The sequence below is a fragment of the Macrobrachium rosenbergii genome, chromosome 54, assembly GCF_040412425.1.
Source record: "Macrobrachium rosenbergii isolate ZJJX-2024 chromosome 54, ASM4041242v1, whole genome shotgun sequence".
Taxonomy (NCBI): Eukaryota; Metazoa; Arthropoda; class Malacostraca; order Decapoda; family Palaemonidae; genus Macrobrachium; species Macrobrachium rosenbergii.
The window spans coordinates 51364940-51370939 of record NC_089794.1 but is presented as its reverse complement, the minus strand read 5'-3'; the positions used below and the strand labels follow the sequence as shown (position 1 = coordinate 51370939).

Sequence of the window (6000 nt, the reverse complement as noted above, 5' to 3'; positions counted from 1 at the left end):
CAGGGGAACAGAAACTAGGTCAAGGAACAGGTTGATTAACAGGAGGGGTGTTAATGGAAAGAATGGAAAGTTCATGATCCTGATTATTTCCTTAAGAGGAAGCTCTAACTGCGGCTTTCCTATCAGAATCTACCTTTTTCATCCTACTTGAATACATCTTCCACTTCCCTTCATCCCAATCTCTACATTCATCACATGTCAAATCCGGGTTACAGTCCTGACCCCTACAAGCTGCGCAAACAGTACGTGCATCATAAATCTCTTTAGCTAACCCACTTTTGAACCCTTTGCTGCAAACTCTTATCTTACCTGAGCTCGAGTCTGACATACTGCAAAGAAAAGAGGGCAGCTAAAATAACACAAACTAGAAATGATGTAACTGCTTGTCCTAATTAAATATTAAAGACAAAACACTAAGTACATCACTAAATTCCAATATCAGAATATTCCTGAATTCTAGCAGCTGCTGCAAACAGGTGTGTACAGCACACGCCGTCAGAAACGACCGAAGTTTTGCGTTAAAGGTAGTTCCTCACTCTTCCACCAGTGGGTAGAGGGGATATCTCCAAGCTGCCATATTTTTTGCTTTTGCTGGCGCAAATTTTTAATTCTAGCTGCCGTTCGGTTTTGAAATGATAGCAATTTAACTACTGGGTAAGTTACATACTTAAAACAATGAATTAACACAAATGCACATACTCATACATGCGTGATAAATAGTTTTAGTTTTCATTATACCCTTATGTATTGCTGCATTTAGTTGTTTTTTAACTGATATTAAGTGCAGTGCTAGTTTCAAGTGCAGTGCTGGTATTTTAGTCTCATTATGTTTGACCATAACTGCATACTAAGGTACAAACAAACAAACACACAATCAGTAATCAACATGTGCCCAAAATAACCATTTGAATGGTTTTCTCATACTGAATAAAGCATTACTATTCATGGTACATACAAAGACTTGGTGACAAACAAAGCTAAAAATGCAGAAAAAATTAAATGTCTTACCATGTCAGATCCTCTCAGAGGGGGTGCTGCCACTGGAACAATCTGAAAAAGATATAAAATCTGATGAGACTATTCTTGAGAAATCTGATGATTAAATCAGATAAGACTAATCTCAAGAAATTTGATTAAATCAGATGAGACTATTCTAAAGACTTGATTCAATCAGATGAGATTATTCTAAAGAAATTTTACAATTAAATCAGATGAGAATATTCTACAGAAATTTGTTGGTAAAATCAGATGAGAATATTCTCAAGAGATTTGAAGTTTCCGTTTTGTGAAATGAAGTGCAAAAATTATAATGTCACACAAGCTCTTCGTCACCCTTACATGACAGCCTACATACACACTAACAAAACCCCATGACTGGGCCAACTTTAATATCTGCCATTAAAAAAAAAAGGGGGGGCGGACATCAAATGCTCACAGTACAAAAAAGAAAGTTAAATATTTTCTGTACATGCCACACGAAGATGAAAGTGAATACTTTCAATTTTGCACTAGGTCTCTTTTCCAAGACACATTTAAAAATCACCAATTTTAGCAAGTTATAGGTTCTCATATTTTTGCACTTTATTCAAGAAAACTACAATTACAACTCACATATCGAAAAATAAAAGAACTAAGTGATAATTGATTTATGGCTACTAAAATATATTGTCATAGTGTTCCAAGTACCTGGTTATTACACATCTAATCACAGACTTCACAAATTTACCTCACTTCAGACAAATACCACAACTCTCATAACAATAAAATTACAACTGAGTGCTCTAAAGGCAACAGTGATCCCTTACAAAACTTACTAATCACATGAAAAATCACAATAAGTTTTTCAAAACAAGAGTGAGATAACATTTAAACAAGAAATATACTAAAGTAAAAGGGCATCACTCCATCAAACAACTTGAACCGTTTCCCTGGTCTTAATTCACTTCAGCAAAAGTAAAGGAACAAAACATGTTTATCACAATGCCTTATGCACACTACTAATCCTATCACTGGCAGTAAGTGAAAGAGACCCAAAGTTTACGCTTCTTAAGCATGCCCATAGCATAAAGGGCAGCTGATTCCTGTGAGCCATCTCTAACAGGTTTACTTATGCAGGAGAGGAAATTAAAATTCTGAAACTTCATCACACAAAAAGGCCGGATTTTGAAGCCTCTTGGCAACTGCTCCCACACACCAGTCAAGAAAACTCAACACCTCGAAGGACTTACACAAACTCTCCAAAAGATGGTCTATCTCCTGGGCTGAAAAGAACATCTCAGCTGAAGCGAGAGCCAACCTATGCCCTGCGTCGATGAGTGCAGAAAAATCCCCCTGGCAGGAGGCAGCCACTCCCAGGGAAGAAGTTTCTCCCGTTGTTCCCTCTTCTTGGAAAGCCAGTTCTCTACTTGGCGAAGAGGTTTCTTTGATGAAGAAGAGAGAACCATCTTGCGAAGTCTTGTCGAATCTATGGGCTGATTGCTCAACAAGAAAGACAAAGCTGGAGGGGAAGGACCGGCCGCTGCTAAAAATTCAAGGAATTGCTGCAGAAGGAACTTGAGGAATGTCGTATACGGTGTAAAAGACGGGTCCTGCTCCCCTTCGTCATCTTCAGAAGAGATCAGAGACAAAACCGGGTCTAATTCAGGAGCTGTCTGTGCTGCAGGTTTTCTGTAAAAGACGAAGGATATTATCCAGTTTACGTTGTAAAGGCTCAAGAGCTGAGGCCAACACAGGAGAAGGATTATCAGAAGATACAGGATGCTTGGAGTCTTAAGGGTGCTCAAGTGCAAGGGAAGCTTGGAAGCTTCAGGGCGCTCCAATGAAATAGAGTGTCTGACCACCTCAGGGCGCCTGGGTGCTGCAGGGCGCTCAGCTGCTGCAGGGTGCTTGGCCGCATCAGAGAGTCTGGCTGCTACAGGGTGCTTGGCTGCTTCATGGTGCTCATCAATACATTCCACCAATACAGGATATTCAGAAGGAACAGGGAGCTTACACGAAAGCTGGAGCTGCTCGCTCGAAAGGTGCAGCGAACTAGATCCTCACTCCTGGCACTGAGGAGAGGAGAAGTGCTCTGGACTGTCCCACTTGCTACATGAGGGCTGAGGACAGAAGGAAGGCTCCTTCATTCTCTTGCAAGGAAAATGCGGGGACTCATCTTTACCCGAGAAACGTCTCTTAAGTGGGCAAGATTCATCGGGGAAGCGACAAAGGAGGTTCTTACGAGGCGAAGACTCCTCAGAGATTGATAAAAGCCGAAGAACTTCTGAGATGCCTTTCCAGCGGCTGTCTCTAGTGGCAAACCTGGGATGCAACAGGCTGGACTGAGGGGACAACTACTCGTGGGTAGACCCCACTGCCCTCCGTTGGGCTATTGGTATGCCTCCTCCCAGGTAGCGTGGAGTATGGCAGGGACCAACGCCTAGGAGAATCAGCAAGATGAGCAGTTGCCTCCTCCACTGACACTTCACCTTTAGCACTTTTTACAAACTTGTCCATCAGGACATGCACTGATGGCCCTAACTGGGCTACTGTACTCACTACCAGATTTAATTGCTGCTCAAACTTATTCTCAAGGCCGGAGATGTGATCAGGTTCGGAAGTAATGGAGCCAGGAGGAGGAGTAGGTGGTTTAGGAGGATTAATTGATGCAGGTGGGGAAGGGTTAACAGTTGGAGAATTAACAGAAATGTCAGCCCTGTCAGATCTAGGAGTCAAAGCCTGACTAGCTAATTTCCTGTTGGCTTTAGTGGCTGCTTTCCTTTTCCGATCTCTTTCTAACTTGGCTAAATGTGAATTTAAAGTTTTCCATTCTGCTCTCCCCAATCACCGCACTCATCACTATTCAAATTAATAGAGCAAACTTGTCCTCTACAGCCAGAACACAAGGTGTGAGAATCATAAGTCAATTTTGTCATCCGGGTATTGAAGCCTTTACTGCATTATTATTATTAAAACAGTTTAACCAGACCACTGAGCTGACCATCAGCTCTCATAGGGCTGGTCCGAAGGATTAGGATGAAATGACAAGTCTAGGCTAGAAGCCTAGCACTGGGACCTAATAGGTCACTTGTCAATGATGATGAACAACAATGAAAATGAAATTAAAAGCTGTAAAAAGGTATACGCTTTCATACTGGAACACACTCACACAAAAAATACTTTTAAACTCATGCTTCCATACATTCTCACTAAAAAGGTATATCAAAATTCAAAATAAATTAAGTAAAATCATAAAATTTACTTGTTTTAAAATTCATTATACTGATTGATTGTTTTTTTTATATATTTTTCCAATTAATTTGCAGCTTCTCATAAACATTAAAATGTGTGCTATTGAGAATGTTGAAGATTCTGACAAAATTTCTTCTATCAGTCTATTTCCAAAATTTGATAATCGCTGCAGGTTATATTTTGGACATTCACACAGTATATGCTTAACTGTTATCAGCACATTGCAATCTGGGCATTTGGGAAGAGGGCCACACGGACTGTTCAATAAGTGTCCATGTGTCAAACGAGTATGGCCTATTCGAAGACGTGTCAGAATTACTTGTGCAGGTCTCTCTCTCTGATATGACGAACTCCATTTTCCAACACTGGATTTTATCTGTTTTAATTTATTATTTTCAGGTTCTTCGTTCCATATATTTTGCCATTTTTTTACAATGACTGTTTTTATATATCTTGTATAGTCACCGATAGGGATGTCTACATTTGTATTGTTCTTGTCATGTGGACCGCTTCTTTAGCTGCTTTATCAGCCTCTTCATTTCTCTTAATCCCTACATGGGCAGGGATCCAACATATTTCAACATTTTTTCCCTTATTATACAATTTATGTAGTGAGAACTTTATATGTTGTACAATATTTTTTTGATTATAGCTTTGAATAGCTTCAATACCGGAAACTAGAACTACTAATGTCTGACATAACTAACTAGCTGAAAAGTCAAAATCTTGAAAAGGCAATTCCAAAAAAAGTCACAATAGAGAAAAAATGCTGAAAAGGCTACAGAAATACTTCACAAAGGAAGAAAATTACAGAATCCAAAACTCTAAGCTGCTACAACAACACCAGATGTTGACACTACAAGAGGCAGAAATAAACTGTCATGTTGGTGATGTTGTTCCTCTATCTTACCCCAAAAGTGGGAGGGGCATAGTCACCTACACAAAACAAAAGATTCGCTACTGTGGATTTCAGAATTCTAACTGCCGTTCGAGTAGAAGCTCTTAGCTAAGTAATTACTGTGTTAGTTACATATGTAAAACTGATAATGTAGATCTAGTTTTCCTGAAACCAAACTGGAATGGAGAAAGCAATTTATTTGTTTCTAAAAGCCGTACAAGTATGGTGTTATTATCTTTTCCATCAGCTTACAAACACAATTGGTGAGTGCTACTGGTCTGTAGTTGCTGGGGAAAGAAGGACCCTTATTTGGTTTCTCCATAGGGAGGATTAATGGTAACTTCTAGCTCTTAGGAATAATACCATTTTCCCAGAATTCACTATTATATCTGAAAGAAATTTCTTTGACCTTTCTGGGAGATGTTTCAGCATTGCATAAAGTATTCTATCTTCACCAGGGATGATGGTTCAGTATCCTGCAAGGCATCTTTCGGTCCTACAATGTAAATTTTGCATTATACGGTTCAAAATTATTTTCACTTAAACCAAGAGAAATCTGGGTATTTCTAATGTCTTGGAATTCTCGAGAATAGTTCTCACTGCCTGACATTCTCAAGAATTCTGCGACCCTCTCTGGTTATTTGAAGGGTAGGCAGAGGTTCCTAAGTGATGCCTATCAAAGGGCTAAACTGAAGTTTTGTCAACTTCTGAAGGGTTACATCTGAATTTCATCGTAAATATGGTATTTTCATGATAAAATTAAGTTTCATATATTCTTACCAAGTAATTACATAGCAATACTTTCTATGCGATCGGTGCTTGTTGTATCCTTACCCGGTAAGAGAGCCACAGCAGGAGATTACTGCTTTTTG

At 39.4% G+C, this 6000-nt stretch overlaps 1 long non-coding RNA gene across 1 annotated transcript in view; it reads right to left on the bottom strand.

Annotated features, from left to right (window-relative positions):
* Nucleotides 1–685: 685 nt before the first annotated feature.
* The window catches only part of LOC136834554 (uncharacterized), a 65062-nt gene continuing 59747 nt past the window's right edge, over nt 686–6000 (bottom strand). Inside the window, exon 2 of the long non-coding RNA XR_010851853.1 lies at nt 686–1050. This is a non-coding gene — a long non-coding RNA (uncharacterized lncRNA). The remainder of the gene's footprint in view (nt 1051–6000) is intronic.